Source organism: Aedes albopictus, chromosome 3, assembly GCF_035046485.1.
Source record: "Aedes albopictus strain Foshan chromosome 3, AalbF5, whole genome shotgun sequence".
In the NCBI taxonomy this organism is placed as follows: domain Eukaryota; kingdom Metazoa; phylum Arthropoda; class Insecta; order Diptera; family Culicidae; genus Aedes; species Aedes albopictus.
This window is the reverse complement of record NC_085138.1, coordinates 54,421,363-54,439,992: the sequence shown is the minus strand read 5'-3', so window position 1 is coordinate 54,439,992 and position 18,630 is coordinate 54,421,363.

Here is an 18,630-nt window from a genome sequence, read left to right as displayed (position 1 = left end):
TCCACCCTAGTATTTCAACTGTTATAACTAAACACCCATAAGAGACACTCACAAAACACATACACTATTATAAAATTAAACCCGAATCACTACACAAAAAACACCAAGTGATGAGACTCGGACAGCACAAACTGGAAACATCCTAGATAGTATTAAAACGATAGCCATGCAATAAACACGGTTAGTGCACGCGCGCGAGTTTTCCTAAGCCAATAAAGATTGTAGTTATTTTTTACGAAGAATAAAGTTTCGGTTTAATTTCAATATAAATTGTGTGAGGCAAAATAATCCCTGGAATTATTCTGGTGGAAGAAAAAGGAAGATTGGGAAGTGCAAGGAGTGGAAGAATTCTGGTGGAGAAATACTAGGAGGAATTCCGTGGAATTAGGAAAGAAAGTGTCTCGCGAAATCACAAAAAAATTCAACAGCGTAGGATTGTTAAAAGGTAAAAACTCAACCCACGAACCGCGATCCCCCAACAAATACCTTAAAGAATCTCTGGAAGAATCCTGAAGAAATCCCCGATGAAGCTTCTGGTATAATTAGAGAACAATCCCACTAGGAATCCCGCAAGAAATTCCTAAGATAATACAGGGAGACATCAAAGAACAAACCCCGGTAGGAATCTCTGATGGAATGTCGGGAAATATCCCCAAAAGCTTCTCGAGGAAAAAAAAAATAGCAAAAGAAAAACATAAAAGGAAGAAATTAAGAAAGGATTTCCGGATGGAATCCCTGGGCCTGGATGAATCTTTGACGGAATCGGAAAATTTTCAATAAATTCTGGGAAAACCCCCAAAGAAAATCATTTGAGAAATCAGTGAAGGAACACCGGAAGAAATCTCCGAATTAATCCCTGAAAATATCCAGGAGAAGTTGGTTACTGAATCTCGAGAGGGATTCCTGAAAAAAAAAAGCCTGAAGGAATTCCAGGAAGAAATCCTAAAGGAATCCCGTTAAAAATCAATGAAGGAATACCGGGAGAAATCTCTAACGAAATCCTCAGAGGATCTCCGGAATCCCAAAATGAAATTCGAGAGAAATCACTAAAAGAAACTTCTAAATTTAGGGAGGTGTCAAAGGAAGAATGCTGGGGGAAATTCCTCAAGGAAGCTCAGAAGAAATCCCTTAATGAATCCCACAAGAAAATCCAGGAAGAATCCTAAAGGAACTCCTGATGCAGTTCGGGGCACAAGTAACACACTTGTCACCGAAGAGTCACGGCGGCGCAGGTTTTTGTTGCGCATAAGTCATTATAACTTTCTTCTAACAAATAAACACTTACTTGCTAGAAGTAAGTCACAGTGACTTCTGCGCAACAAAAACCTGCACCGCCGTGACTCTTCGGTGACAAGTGTGTTACCGTCGTGCGGGGCTACTTTTGAAATACGGGGCTACTTTGGACACTTTTGAATATGGATTTTTTGAATTTGAAATATCGTTCAAATCTGTTTGATGTCTTTGGGACTATTATGACGCAATATTTTCCCCTTCATTTGGTTGAAATTGTTTTTCAAACAAACTCTTTATTGCTTGTCAGGAGGCGAAAAAACATCGAATGAATCATAAAAATATACATAACGTATCAGAACATTTGCTCTGTAAGCATTGTTTCTGCAGTTCATAAATTTCAAAGGGTTGCTCAATTCGTGCAAGAAGTATCGACGTAGCATATACAATCGAATATTTGTATGGATACACAATATAAATGACCGTTTCACCTAAATAATGGAATGATGGCCCCCAGACAGCCTTTTAGTCTATATTAAAATATCACGCTGCTCATAAAACCAAAGGTAGCACAGAACCACCTAAAAACGCATATATTTATTGAAATAATGTATGATATAGTATACAACAGTATTGGTACAAAGTAGTATTCTAAATAAACCCGGAATTTTAACTGCAGTTTTGTTTTAATTATGAATGTCCAAAGTAGCCCCCCTCTGGTTCTATATGATATGTCTCCGATTGATGTATGGACAACTTTTTTGTTTATGAATGGATTTAGTTCAAATTTTGCATGCATCCTACATACATACTCACAATTATTATGTGTAAAAATTGTGGAAATACATTCACTACTCTGGGAGTTATAATGTCATAAAGTTGAAAAACCATTAAAAAGTGTATAAAGAAGCCCCGCACGACGGTACTTGGGGGATAAATCCGCAAAAAACAATCAGGGAGAAAGCATTGAATGAATTCCTAATGAAATCCTTGATGGGATGCCGGGCCGGGAAATATCCATGTAGGAATATCGAGAAGAATCAATGAAGGAATCCTAGGAAGAATTTTCCTGAAGCTAGCCCGCGTGAAAAACCTAAAGGAATCGCTGGAGAAAACCCAGGAAGAATCCTGGGGATTCTCTTACCAGATGCAGTCTCGGAAATAATATGTGAAAGAGTCCCGGAAGAAATCCGTAAATGAATCCAGGGAGAAATCCCTTGTGAAATGGTTGATGAAATTTTGGGAGAAAACACAATTAGAATCCCGAAGGAATCCTTGCAGTTTCAAAAAATCCATGAGAGAATCCCGACAGAAATCCGTAAAAGAACTCTTGTAAAAAGTCTCGGTAAAAGTGTTTGGAATCCCGAGTGGAATACCGTGAGGAATTCCAGGATAACTTCCCCTACAGGATATTATGGAGGAATGACGTGATGAAGCCTCTGTAATTGTGTAAATCTCAAGCTATTGACCTCAAAAGTTCTGTCCTACAAATAGGATGCTGGGTGTTCAAGGTATCTTTCCTCCAAATAGAACGTTGGGCGAATATGGGTTAACATTAGTAAATTAAGTAGGTTGTGTTGTCCTGGACGGTGTCAGGTCATTCGGTCGAAGGTCATTAGACTGAATGGTCAGTAGGTCGAATTGTCATTGGAACTTATTTTTGCCGTTACTCTCAGCTTCTCAGCTCAGCAGTGTTCTATGAACACTTCCACAGTTATTAACTGAGAACTTCCGCTGCCAATGACCATGTTGCATGTGGCGTGTGGCAGGCACAAAGTTACATTATAGCCAAGGAAGTCAAGGAAATTTCCTTTACGAAAAGCTCCTGGACCGTCACCCTCAGCATGAATTTTTCCTTCTTTTGCACGCATAAAAATCCGTTCTGAATATCGTGAACAAAATATCACGGAAAGAAGAACGCCTACCTTACCTAAATGCGTGATTTAATTCTAGTAAACGTGAACGCAGACATCTAGCTTTTATGAATATGCACTCAAATATAAGAACATAGTTCACGCCTGCCAAACCGCATCCTCCTTCAGTAACGCCTTCAAAAATAAGAACGAGAATCACGGCATCGAGAACGGGTGTTACCACTTTTGTGATTTTGTTCCAGAAAATGAGATCTCCGTTCATGCGCGCTGTCATTATTGTAAGCGCTTCAGTAAAAACAAACCCCCGGTAGTCGGTACGGAAATCAAAAAGTTACATTTAAGGCGAAACTGGATCCATTTCCTCACTTTTTGGTTTTTGATTTTTTATTAAATAACGAAGCGATATTTTCAAAATCGGTTTTCGTGCACATGTAGAGTATGGATCAGGGTATCTACTGATTTTTTTACGCGAGAGAAAATGTTTTTCGTTTTTGCAGAAACTATTTTTGAACCAAATTTCACTAAAAAATGGTTTCTGCAAAAACGAAAAACATTTTCTACAGCGTAAAAAAATCAGAAGATACCCTGATCCATACTCTACATGTGCACGAAACCCGATTTTAAAAATATTGCTTCGTTATTTAATAAAAAATCAAAAACCAAAAAAATGAGGAAATGCTTCCAGTTTCACCTTAAGGACAAGGTATTTGGAGTACATAGCTCAAAGTTTCTAGAGCACCGTTTTTTAGAACCGTTGAACGGATTTGTATGAAAATGCATCACGCTAATTGTTCAGTGGTTGTCAATAGCGTGATGCATTTTAATCCAAATCCGTTCAACGGCTCTAAAAAACGGTGCTCCAGAAAATTTCAGCAATGTACTCCAAATACCTTGTCCTTAAAGTGTAGCAAGTGCAGTGAATTATTAATTATTTTATTTCATTAGTGCCTTTATTTGTTTTACTAGCTGTCTTCTAGTTTAGTTCTGGTTTCTGAAACATAAACAGCTTGTGCAGGTAAGCTATCGTCGTCGCAAGAATGTCTACCAATGTGGAATATGGAGCTGTTGGTTTTCACCCCAAATCACGCAGATTTTGCAGTCACGGCAAATAATTCTTAACTACGCTAGTGAAATCGATGTATTTGGCTGTAAATCCAGTATAAAATGTTTGTAGAAATGTGCTACTAATTGTGTAAGAAGTTAATAAAATAAAATAGGTGTGATCCCGTTGCCATGATTTTGATCACGTTTACGAGAACCTAGAATGAACAATGTTCTCATATCTGTGAACACAATTCCCGTTTCCTAGCACCAATGCTCAATTCAACAGGCGTTACGAATATTTTGGGGAACATAGTTCCCGATTCCGCGGTATTAATTCATGGTGTATGTTCGTAAAGCAAAAATTTGCCTGTTCCGAAATTCGTGACGGGTTGTTGACAATATCCGGAACGGTTTTAATTGCGTGTGGTCGTTCCTTTTAGTAACACTGCCAAAATAGTTTTTGGCGCTGAAACTGCTGATATTTAAATCATAAATTTTTCCTTCTTTTAAACATCGGCTATTCTTTCTAGTTGCATTGTTAAAATACTTTTTGACAATCATTGTTGAAAAAGGCAAAACAACAGATCCGTTTCTAGTTTTATAACTGCTGAATTGCAATTCATCCTGATGACCATTCGGCCTAATGACCATTCGACCTAATGACCCTACATCATCCTGGACACAGTATCGCCTAAAAGAATTTCAAATGCCACTAATAGGTATGTCTCCTAGGTATCACGGCAAGTGGAGTGTTATTAGTGGGAAGATAGTGACATAAGTTTTAACGAATGTGCAAACTAAGAATACGAAGAACTTGTACTCATGTCATTTTAAAGAGAGGGCATTTTAGGTGGGAATGAGATCAATGAAAGTATAGGCAGTGGAAAAAAAAGATTGCAAGATGGATCTCGGTTGTATGGGCTGAGCTGCCGTGTGCAACATAGTTGTCCATATTAACATGGGACAATTTTTTTTATCTTTTTTTAAGAGACTTAACCGTAATGCGGCATTTGCCTCTGTAATCTGCGAGGATGTTCGAAGAGGGAATTGAGTTTCAAATTGCGAGTTCTAAATGGGTTTTAGCTTTCAGGAAGTTTCAGATGGTTCAAGAGGGTTTCACGAGTACCGAGGGATTTCAGGAAGCTTCATGGAGTGTTAACGACTTTCAGGTAGCCCGTTCGAGGTATTCAGATGAGTATCAAGAATATAGTTTCATGAGTCTCTAGAAGATTTCACGCAGCGTTGGACAATGTTGAATCTATGTTCGCAACATCGTTGTTTTTGTTCCGATTAATCGATTTTTTGAATCGATGTTGAAGCCCCACAAAATCAGATGAATCGATTTTTTAACGTTCCATTCAAAAATATTTTCTTTTCAGAAAACACTGTAGAATTTTACCATTACAAATGTACATAAAATCGAGGAAAAATCAAAATACATAAAATCGAGAGTCTATATAATACAGGGTCCACTAAATCGAGGCATACCTGTATATCTCAGATCCGTTGATTGTGAGGTATATCCGTTACCTCTCGGCTATTTCGCCGAGTTAGAAGGTGGATGATAAATATGACTACTTCTAGGTTTCTGCTGAAACGGGTTTGTTGACACAATAGAAATACACTAGAACTCCAATGGCGTTGTAGTCACTTTTGCTAATAAATTATTTTAATAATTTTAATTGTAATAGGGTATGTGTACCAATTACGGCTATAGTACCAATTATTCGCCATAGTTAACTTTCACCCTTTAACGATGTAAATCAACAAGAAAAAATTTGTGAACAACAGATCAAGTTCACAAAAGATAGCCGCACTCATTCAAACTCCACGTTTTCCTCAAATCATGGTAGAAATAAATCATTTTCCTTAAAATTTCGGCTTCCTTGCACCCCTTTTCGTCATAGTGTACCAGTTATGGCTAACCCCATAAGGAATGCATGCAAATAGTGCGAAAAGGAACCGAAGTTTAAAAATGTAACCATAACTGGTACATGGTTCGTATCATTGGCACACGCTGTAAAGTATTTTTGGCTCCGTTTTTATATTTTTCCTGTAAAGAATGGAAACTAAGCTGTCTTTTAACTTATTGATGACATTCGTTGGTTTTCTCGTTATTTTTATATAAATAGCTTTCCTTAAATAGTACCATAATTGGTACACCCACTCTAACTGACTATTTTTAAGTGTCCATCTTGTATTTTGTTTTGGTAAACAACATTTATTTGACACTTCTAGTACCGCTAATGACGCTGTAAGGGCGTGGCAAACTAGATGTTAGTCACACGAACAGTCGTGACATTGGACTTCTGTGACTAGTTATTCTACTGTTGACACATTCCGGTGCCAACCAGGGTGTACATGGTGAATGTGATTATTATTGGAAAACGATGGAACCGAGTGAAATTACGTTCGAAATTGGTTACATCGCCAGAAATTACGCACCTGGATATTACAAAATTATTTGCTGTGTGGGTTCCAAATTTTTTTTTTTTTTGAGAATCCCTCTCAGGAATCTAGATGAATTTCTCTTAATTATGTGGAAGATCCCCGCTTAGGATTCCTCACAGGGTTGTGGAGCAGACTTTTTCAGGATTCTAATGGGATGTCTTTCAATACTGTAGGAGAATTTCTCTCAAGATTCTTGGAGAAATCCTCTCAGGGTTCTGGTTGAATCCGCTAGGGAGATCTAGGTATATACGTCTAAGTATTCTGGGAGAATCCCGAGGAAAAACTTCTTTCCGGATTCTGAGGCAATCTATCACATGATTCAGGGAGAATCCATCTCGGGAATCTGAGGAAATCTTTCAGGATTCTGGAAATATTCCTCTAAAGTTTCTGAGGGAATCCATCTAAGAAAACTGGATTTATTTCTCCCAGGATTCTAGGAAAAACCTTAATAGAATTCAGGGAGAATTCTTATTGGAAGAGTCTTTCTCTCTTTGCTGGGATAAGGTCTGACAGGATGATAATTTTCAGCATTTTGAAGGAATCTTCCATAGAAGGAATCTCTCATAGAAGAGCAATCCACAGAATTATGGAAGAGTCCTTTTAAAAGTCTAGAAAAAATTTTCTCAGTAGTATTATATGGGAATACCTATCAAAATTCTAGGGAATGTCTGGATTCCCTGGATTTTTAAAGATTCTAGGGCACTCTCTTTCAGAATTATTAATTATCGAAGAATCTCTCACGAGTTTCTGGGAAGAATTCTCTAGATAAATTTGGATTTTGGAGAATCCCTCGCGTGGATTTTTTGATTCCTCTTGGGATTCGCAAGAAATCCTTCCTAGCATTCTGTTTTCTGTATTCTGGAGCAGTTGCTCCCAGAAATCGTGGATTCTGGAACAATCCCTTTCAATAATCAGGGAAAATCCTTTGCATGATTATGGGAGGATTCTCTTGAGATTCTGGTGTAATAATTTTAAGTATTCTAGAAGAATCACTCTCAGAGATCTAGGACATTCCCTTCCAGGAGTTAATGGAAATCTTTTCAAAGATTCTGGGGGAGTGTCTTTCAGGCATCTGAGGTAATTTTTCTGTTTTATTTGGGAATACCTCTTAGAATTCCAGAGAATCCTTCTCAGGATGCTGGGGAAGTCTATTCTAGAAGTTTTCGTAATCCTTTCTAGGGAGAATTCTTGTCAGATTTTCGGAAAAATCCCTCTTAGGTTTCTACAGTGCGAGAAATAAGTATAAAGACAGAGCCGTTTTCCATACAAAATAATCATGTTTAGGGATCAAAATCTTTTTTTCTAGCGATTCGATTGTTATGGAGTTTTGTTTGCAACTTTAAAATAACTAGAATTTTGGCTAGAAATATAAATCATCATCCATGGAATCGTTTATATCGACTTTTCAGATTCAAATAATTATAAAGACACATTTTTATATGGAAATAAGTGTCTTTATATTTATTTGAATCTGAAAAGACGATATAAATGTTTTCATGGATGATGATTTATATTTCTAGCCAAAATTCTAGTTATTTTAAGGTTGCAGACAAAATTCCATAACAATCGAATTGCTAGAAAAAGAGATTTTGATCCCTAAACATGATTGTTTTGTATGGAAAACGGCTCTGTCCTTATACTTATTTCCCGCACTGTAGACATATTTCTCTAAAGAATCTGGAAGAATTCTCTCTTATGATGTCTCTCAGGCTTCTGGTGGAATCACTCGTAGGATTCTGGAGAATATCTTTCGGGATTCTGGCAAAGTTATTATTGTCAGCATTCTAAAGGAACCCACCCAGGATGTTAGGGAAATTCTGGGATAATACTTTAAAGAATTCTGGAGGAATTCTTCTCAGGATACTGGGGGAATCCTATCTCCCAGAATTCTGTGAGACTATATCTCAGGCAGTGATGCCAGTTGATTTTTTGAAACATCTGTATCACTGTTTTCAAAAATCTGTATGCCATACATATTTTGGAGGAAAAATCTGTATCCTATACAAAAATAAAAGAGCCCCTGTAGCTCAAAAATCTGTATATCATATAAAACGAAATCTGTACGGATGATGAAAAATCTGTATAATACAGACAAATCTGTACATATGGCATCCCTGATCTCAGGTATCTTTGGCAATCCCAGCCAGTATTTTGAGGGAACCTTTCTCATCATCTCATCAAAACAGGTGACCATATAGAATGTGGAAATTTCGGAGTGATCACCAGTTTGTATGTCGCCTTCGTCTACCAAGTGCTAGCCCAGAATATCTTCCATAAAACAAATAAGTTCATGGGATGTTATCAAGCTGACCCCAACGCATCAGCTATTTATCGACTTCAGGACTGCTTAAGACAGTATCAACCACACAGAGCTAATGTAAAATCATGGACAAACATTTTTAACGGCGTTAACGGCTCCAGTACTATTTTTTACAGTTTCAGTTGAATTTCGATTTCCATGATCCTTTCAGAAATTCCTTATCTCTCATCGAATTGCCATCCGAAACAACAATGGACCAGCTTAAATCGCAAGCTACGGATTACTACACATGAGGTGGGGCGATGGAGAGCGGTGTCTGCTCGCGGGAAATTGAGTGCGATGTAAAGTTTAATCGGTACCGCCCTTGTGTCGGTACAATAAATATCCATTAACGGGCACCACCCCGCCCTCCCTCTGCTTGCACCTAACCACTCTATGTATGGATGTATGTACGTAGCAACATAAGGGCTAAGGGTTAAAAGCGGTGTGTGCTATTCAGCGGTTGCTGGAGCATGCACACTGCTGTGCACACAAACACCCAGAACATCCGCCCTCGCTTGCACGCGCTCCCGTGACGGTGATTATATCTGCATGGTGTTGATGGTTGATATAATAATGGATCCCCGGATTGTGGCTCTGTGTGGATGTTTATTGACGAGCATGGGTTTTTGCTTGTTTTTGGATCATTGCGGCAATTAGACCGTGATGAAAATGATTGGAATAGTTGCGCACACGACAAGCACTGGAGAAATTAATTTGAAATCCTTACAGTCGTGGGTGGATTTTTGGAATTTTGCTGTGGGTGTTGAGAATTCACCTACAATTGGAAATTAATTGCCATCACAATACATCACAACGCTATTGATTAGTGTTATTCTCATTCTGCTATGATGGGTATCGTAATATGAGCAGCAGCAGTTGAACAACAATGAAAGTCACCATCGTGTTAATGATGATGATATAGGTTACGATACGATGCGTCTTTTGTTCTTGCTGATGACCATTTGAGTGTGCTCAGGTGTAGACAAAACATACATCAATTAATGCCTGGATATGTTTGACACGTGTTCGGGTGAGTATTTTGATGAGACTTTGATTTATTTGACCATTACCAAGAAGGAGTGTGATGCTTATGTATATATTGATGCCATGAAATACATGACATTTCAACATTTCAATAATTATGCGTACAAAATTGAGGCCTGAGTCAGCGCAAGCGAATACACTCTCACTGTTCACCAAATACATTAAGGATTATATGTCCGGTGTCCACATCCGGTAGTTAGGGGGATTAGGGGCATAATGGACACCCTAAGCAAATGAGTATGTTAGGCCTGCATAACAGACAAAAACTTAACATATTATCAGTTGGCTTACAACTTTAACTTGTTTCCTACGTATTTCAATCATTTACAGCAGGTAGAATGTCATCATTGTAAAGAAATAATGAATTGTAAACCGTGTGTTTTTTAGGGCTGACAAGAAAGGTACGGGGCGAAATGGACACCCATCGGGGCATAATGGACACCCCTGCATGTTTTTTTTTATTCTTCATCACTTAACCTAATTTACAGCTCTATTGTCCACTAGGGCACTACGTGAGCGATTTCAATTGACAGCTGTACCTACAGTATTGTACAGAGCCTAGATGTATTCTATTATACTTTATCGAACGGTTGCCTTTATGCTGCTTTCACTTTTCTACTCTACATGGTAGAATGATGAGCACAAGGATGATAGGTGGCCGCTGTTCCTTTCCAGTCCGATTGGGGGGTCCATTATGAGTAGCAATTCGCCGATGTCCAGGTATCCGGGTCCGTTTGAGCCATGGGGCTCAGAAGAGGGTCAGTGTCAGCCGCTCTCGGTGAAGAGCAACTGACGAAAAATTGCAAGTGCCGGGGCTGGGAATCAAACCCATGACCATCCGCATATGAAGCGGACGTGTGACCAACTACGCCACGGGCCCCGATCAACCCTGCATATTTTATGCTAATTCTTTGGTTACATCGGTTAGTTAAGTAATTTGCCTACGGAGATCAATACCACATATATAATACTCCATCTTAGACGAGTTTACATAACATCAAAGTTAATTAAATAAGTTGGATTGCAAACTCTCTAAAACGCCTAACAGTATGCAACGCGCGTACATCCATTCATAATTGCCAGTGTTCATTTCGCCCCGAAACGATTAAAACATTGAAATTGCTATTTTGAGTAAGTTCTGATCAAAAATATAATACTTCATCCATTGCTAAATCTGCGTATACATGTAGATAAGCTAACAATACACTTGTTTTTATGGTGGACATACTTAAACGCTCGCACACTGGGGCAGGATTGAAAATACATGGAAAAAACCTCTAGCTCGTCGAGATGTCGAGATCCACACTTGGTGTCTTCAGAGAAAATATTTCTATGAACAAAGTTGATATTCTGAATGGTAGCATATTTTTCTTACGTTATTCGCATAAAAGTCCTATAAGTCATTTTGGCCAACTTTCATTTTAGCGGTATGGTGTCTTCGGCAAAGTTGTTCGGCTATTTATGCTCAAAAAGTTTGCCGAAGACGTCAAATTTCCAAAGCCTACTATTCTTGAGATATTGGCCGTTTTATAAAATACCTACCTAAAATCGAGTTTTTTTCATTAAATTACGTTTTTAAACAAATTTAATGTCCGTTTTCGAGTTATAATAATGAAAAATACTAAAATAAATCATATATCAAATAAACTAGTTGGAAAAAAACAAAATATGCAACGATATTTTATAGAAAAATCCTGAAAATCACACAAAATGTATATAGGACGTTCTTGCAGTCGGGCAAGTTCGGGCAAGCTTTTTCATCGGCGATCACCTAAAAACTACATAAGCTTTCATGTAATTTTTTTTCACCGACATGATATTTGATGATTTTTTTTAAATAGCGTTCAAAGTTTACTGTTTTGTGTAAATTAGTACAACATATTTGCAGATATATTACCATGTTATATGGTGCCAAGTGAACCATGAGAAGTATAAATGCAATCTAGTCACAGTTTTAGTTATTTTAAAGCTTCAAACAAATTGTAAAACACAAAAATGTCCTAAACACGCCATTTAACCTTGGTTTTATCATTATCCTATATAATCTTATTTAATAGCAATATTGTTTGCATGTTCAATGATCTAAAAACTCACTTTTATTGGCGTTTCGGACATTTTTGTGTTTTACAATTTGTTTGATGCTTAAAAATAACTAAACCTGTGACTAAATTGTATTTATACTTCTCATGGTTCAAACAAACGTTAATTTTTTTTTTATTTTTTTTTATAAAGAAGCTCCTTATTTTTTTTTTTATTCTTAATCACTTAACCTAATTTACAGCTCTATTGTCCACTTGGGCACTACGTGAGCAATTTCAATTGACAGCTGTACTTACATTTTGTACAGCGCCTAGACTCTATTCTACTTTATCGAACTGGTTTCCTTTCTGCTGCTTTCCCTTTTTCTACTTTATACCTAGTAGAATGATGAGCACAAGGATGATGATGGATGGCCGATGTTCCTTTCCAATCCGATTGGAGGTCCATTATGAGTAGCAGTTCGCCGATGCCCAGGTATCCGGGTTCGTTTGAGCCATGGGGCTCAGAAGAGGGTCAGTGTCAGTTGCTCTCGGGGGAAAAGCAACTGACGAAAAATTGCAAGTGCTGGGGCTGGGAATCAAAACCATGACCATCCGCATATGAAGCGAACGTGTGACCAACTACGCCACGGGCCCCGGCATAAACAAACGTTATGTTAAGAGCCAAATACCAGGGATTTCTTTAGGAATTCTTTCAAGGACATATTCAGGAATTCCTTTAGACATATATTCAGGAACATCTCAGTGATTCTTTCAGAAATTCCACAAGGGACTTCTCTAGGAGTTTCTCCTTCGTGGATTCTTCCATGGGCATCTTGCAGGGTTCCGACAGTCATGATCTCAGGGTTTGTTCCAAGAAATGCTTCAAGAATTCATCCCACGATTCCTTCAGAATTTTTTACAGACACTTCTTTAAGGATGCATCGACGAATTCTTTCAGGAATTTCTCAATAGCTTCCTTTAGTGATTCCATCATTGATTGCTCCAGAGACTTTTTCAAGAGTTCCTCTATGGGTTTCACCAGACATCCTTCCGGGGATTTCTCCTGGGATATCTTTAGAGGTTCCTCCAGAGATTATTCCAGTGCTTTTTTCGAAAATTCACCCAGGAATTTCTCTAGGGATTCCCGTCAACAGAAATTCTTTCAGGTATTTCTGTAAGTGTTCCTTCAGAGATTTCTTCAGGGATTTCTCTATATATTCCTTCAAGAATTCCACTAGTGATTGCTCCAATTATTTAATCTGGAATAATTCGAAGTATTTCAGCAGGAATACCAGAATTTTACCAGAAATTAGCTTAAAATTAATCTAGGAGTTCCTTAAAACATTGTACAAAACATTCTTTTGGGAGTTCATCCAAAGATTTCAACAATAATTCGTATAAAAATTATTGCAGACATGGATTTCATTTTTTTTCCTACAGAAATTCTTCCAGGTATTTGTTAAGAAAACTTTCCTGGGATTATCTAAGGAATTCCTCAAAGGATTTTTATCAGAAATTCTTCCAGGTTTTCCTTCAAGAATTCCTCCAGGGATTCATCCGGAAATTTCTGCTGTGTTTGTTTCAGGGATTGTTTTAAAAATTCCTCCATGGATTCCCCCACGGAATTTTTTTTAGAATTCTTTCAGGAGTTCCTCTTTCAACTCTTTCAGGAACTCCTCCAGGAACTCATCCAGTACTTCCCACAGGGACTGTTTAGGAATTCCTTTAGCCTCTAAGAATCGCTTTCGCGATTCCAAGGATTCCATCTACAATTTCTTCAGGAATTATTCCTGGGATTCCTCCAGGAATTTCTCAAGGGATTCCTCCACAAATTTCTTTAGAGATTCCTCCAGGATTTGTTCCAGGGATTGTTGTAGGGATTAACCGAAAAATTCATCCAGGGATTCCTTCAGAAATGCCTTTAGAGATTTCTCCGGAAGTTCCTCCAGGAATTCTTCTAGATATTCCTCCAGGACTATTTTTAGAGATCCCTCCGTTAATCCCAGACATTCCTCTAGGATATCCTCCAGGAATTCCTTAAAGAAATTCTGCAGGGCCTAACTCGAGAATTGCTTCTGAGATTCTTTCTAGAACAATTTTGTTTTAAAATTTATTAAAGAAGTTCCCATGAAGTTCCCAAGATTTCTTCAGGAATTCCTCCTTGTATTCATAAAGGAACTCCTTCAGGAATTAATCAGTACTTCCTCCAGGAACTGTTTAGGGAATCCCTTAGGAATTCCTCTTGAAATTGCTCCGGAATTCCTTCTGGAGTTTCTGCAGGAACTCTTCTAAGGATTCCTCCAGATTTTCTCCAACAATTTCATCTGAAATTTCTTCAGGAATTATTCCTGGTATTCTATACAAGATTTACCCACGAAATTCTTTATGAATTTCTCTAGAAATTTTTCCAGGGATTTCTCTGGGAATTCCTGCAGGGATTTCTCTTAAAAATCCTCCAGGAATTCATCTAGAGATTCCTCCATAAATTCCACCAGAAATTCCTCTAGAGATTTCTCCCGGAGTTCCTGTGGAGATTCCTTTAGGAATTCCCACGGGCATTTCAAGGATATCCTCCAGGGATTCCTTTAATAATTCCTACACGATTTTTTTTTCGGAGATTCCTCAAAAAAATCCTCCAGAGTTTTCTCAATGCATTCCTTCAGGGATTCCTCCAGTAATTGCTTCCAGGATTCTTCCAAGAATTCCACCAGGAATTCCTACAGAAATTTATCCAGGAAATCTTCAAGGATTTTTTTTCAGATATTTTTTTTCAGGAATTCCTCCAAAGATTTCTCCAGAAATTACTTCCGAGAATCCTCAAGAATTCCACCAGTAATTCTACTATGCATTCTTCTAGGAAATTTTTCAGGCATTCATCAGGGATTACTCTTTGGAATCTTGCAGAGATTTCTCCAGGATTTTTTCAGCGATCCCTCCAGGAATTCTACCAGATATTCCTCCAGGAATTGCTTCAAGGATTCCTCCAGAAATTCCTCCAAATTTTTCTAGGATTGCTTCAAGAATTCTTCTCCAAATCCCTTCAGAAATCCATGCAGGCATTCTTCTAGGATTTCATCCAGGAATTTATCCAGAGTCTTCTCGAGGAATTCCTTCAGGAATTTCTTCGGGGATTCCTCCAGAAATTTCACCAAGAAGTAATCAAGAAATTCCGTCATAAATTATGTCAGCAATTCATCCAGGAATTTCTCCAGGAAATCATTCAAGGATTGCTACAGATTTTTTTCCTTCTAGATTTTTTTTCAGGAATTCTTGCAAGAATTCTCCAGATGTTCCTCCAGTAATTGCTACAGGGATTCCTCTAGGAATTCCGCTTAAAATTATTTTAGGTACTCTTCCAGGGATTTCACCACGAATTTCTCCAATGATTGCCAGGGATTCCTTCAGAAATTCCTTCGAGGATTTTTCCAGGAATTCCTCCAGATATTTCTCCATATATTCCTCCAGGAATTTCTCAGGGGATTTTTTCAGAAGTTTCTCCCAGTGTTCATCTAGAGATTTCCCCAGCAATTCATCCAGTAATTATTGCAGGAATTCCTCCAAAAAATCCTCCAGGAATTCCCAAACGACAACCTCCAGGAATTCCTTCACGCATTTCTCCAGGATTTTATCCAGGAACTCCACTAAGAAATTCTCCAGGAATTTCCCCAAGAATTTCTTCAGGAATACTTCCAGCAATTTCTCTAGAAATTGATCCAGGAATTTCTCCTGGACATCCTTTAGAAATTATGTCAGCAATTTCTCTTGGATATTTTCCAGATAATCTTGTGGGGATTTTTTCAGATATCCTTCCAGAAAATTCTTCAGGATAACCCTCAGGATTTTTTTCAAGGATTTCACCACGAATTTCTACAAGGATTTCTCAGGGATTCATGCGGGAAATCCTTCGAAGATTCTTCCAAGAAATCCTGCGGAAATTCCTCTAAGGATTCTTCCAGCAATTCCTTTTAGGATTTCTTAAGAATCTCTTCCAGGAAATTCGATAGGGACTACTGCAGGAATTCCTCCAGGGATTTCTTCGAAAATTTCTTCAAGGATTCCGCTAAGGATTCCTTCAGGAATTCCTCCGAGGATTTCTCCAGGAATTCCTCCAAAAATTTCGCTACAAATTCCTCCAAGATTTTCTCAAGGGATTTTTTTTTTTCAGAAATACAAATATAGTATATATCTCCCAGAATTCCTCTGGAGATTGCTCTATAAACTTATCCAGTAATTCTGTCAAGAATTTCTCTAGAGATTCCTCCAGCAATTTCATCATGGATTCCTCTAGTAATTCCCACAGGAATACCTCTAGGAATTCCTCCAGGCATTCCTCCTGGATTTCATCCAGGAACTCTTCCAGAAATTCCTCTAGGAATTACCTCAGAAATTTCTTCACGAATTTCTCCAGGAATTTCTCCAGGAATTTCTCCAGGAATTTCTCCAGGAATTTCTCCAGGAATTGCTCCTAGACATCCTTTAGAAACCATATTAGCAATTCCTCTAGGGATTCCTCCAGGTATTTCTCCAGAAATTTTTCATGAGATGCCATCAGAAATTACTTCAGGAATTCCTCCAGAGATTTCTCCACGAATTTCTCCAGGGATTTTGACATGGATTCCTCCAGCAAAACCTTCGAAGATTCCATCAGGAAATCCTCCAAAAGTTCCTCCAAGGATTCTTCCGGGAAATTCTCTATGGATTTCTTCAGAAATTCATTGAGAAGTTTCAGGAAGTTCTCCAGGAATACCTCATAAATTCATCATGGGTCACCCCAGATATTCCTCCAGGAATTCCTCCAGGGATTTCTCCACAAATTTCTACAAGGATTCCCCCAGGGATACCTTCAGGAATTTTATCGAGGATTTTTCCAGGTATTCCTCTAGAAATTCCTCCAGAAATAACTCAGTGGTTTTTTTTTTCAGAAATATAAAAATAATAGAAATTCGTCCAGTAATTCTTTCAAGAATTCCTCCAGCAATTCCCATAGGAAAACCTTCAGGAATTGCTTCAGGAATTTCTCCAGGATTTTATCCAGGAATTTCATCAGGAATTTCTCCAGGAATTGCTCCTGGACATCCTTCAAAAATTATGTCAGGAATTTCTCCAGGAATTTCTTCAGGAAATCCTCTAAGGATTTCTTCAGAGATTCTTCAAGGGAATTCCCCAGGAATATTTTCAGGAATGTTTCAGGAGTTCCTCCAGAGACTCCTTCAGGAGTTCCTCCAGAGATTCGTCCAGGATTTGCTTCAGGGATTATTCCAGGGATATTCCCAGAGATTCATCCAGACAATCCTCCTGGAATTACTCAAGGATTATTTTTTTTCAGAAATTTCTCCAGCAATCCCTCCCAGAATTGCTTTAGAGATTTCTCCAGGATTTTTCCAGAGATTGCTCCAAGAATTCGTCCAAGAAATTTCTCCAGGAATTCCTGCTGGGTCTCATCCAGAAATTCTTCCTGGAATTACGCCAGGTATTTGTTCAGAGGTTTTTCCAGGATTCTCTGTAGAGATTTTCCCAGGAACTGCTTCAGAAATTCCTCTGAAGTTCTCTTAAAAAAATCATTCAGGAGTTCCTTCGGAAATTACCGAAATCATTCTATCATCATTTCAGGGATGTACCCAAGAACTTCTCCAGGATTACCTGATGATTTTTTTTTTGATTATTTCAAGATTATCTGGAAGAATTCCTCCAGCGAATAGTATTGGAAGATAATTTAAAAAGAACATGAATCGGGAAATTCTAGCTTAGTCCTCAAAAGAGTTCGTATTTCGAAAAAGAGTTCAGCTATAATTTTTCATGAATGTTTTAGACATTAACAAAAAAAAAAGTCAGAGCGAAAAAATGCACAAGTAAATAAAAATATGTAAATTTCCAGAAATTGGTCACCGCTACCACAACCACATTGATTTATGTAGATCTTGCGAGCTTTTTTTTAACGTATTGTACAAAATACAACAGAATGACAGCTGAAGGATTAAATAATGCTTTTAGAATATAATGTTATTACATTCAATTTTATCGTATTGCGTATAGTTATAAAAGCTAGTAAGTACAAATTTGATAAGGGTGCTTGACCGCCCCCCCCCCCTTCCCCCCTGACCTAAAAGCTGGCTACGCCCTTGCACACACCTCATTCGGTTTTACCATTTTTACTATTTTGAGACACATGATACCAACATTGACCTGTCAAACGCGAAGAAAATAAACAAAACAAACACATGCGTCGTCGCCCCACAATGGCTGATGTAATTTTTCCTTATAAAATACTAATGAATCAAAGATTCTGTGCACTGAAAATATCCATTTACGCCTTACATTAATTAAAAAAATCTCAATGCTTAAGGTGACGGAGTTACCCCTTCCTCCCCTAACTGTAATAAATAAGTCACCTTTTCCAGCTCGACAATCAGTCGATGTGTCAAATATTTTAAAGCACAGCCTTCAGTAAAAGAGCAGCGCAATAAGTCAAACAGCGAGTAAAAAGAACTCCCCCCGAGTTTTTCCTAACAAGCAACGACACTTATCCTCATCCCATCTACAGCCAGATCCGTTACTTGACTTGACTTGACCTTATTCTCCAACATTTTATGCGTTGCAAGTCGTCGATCTGCTGCTGCTGCTGCCGCTGCCCCTACAAACAAACTAACGATGCTGGAGAAGACAA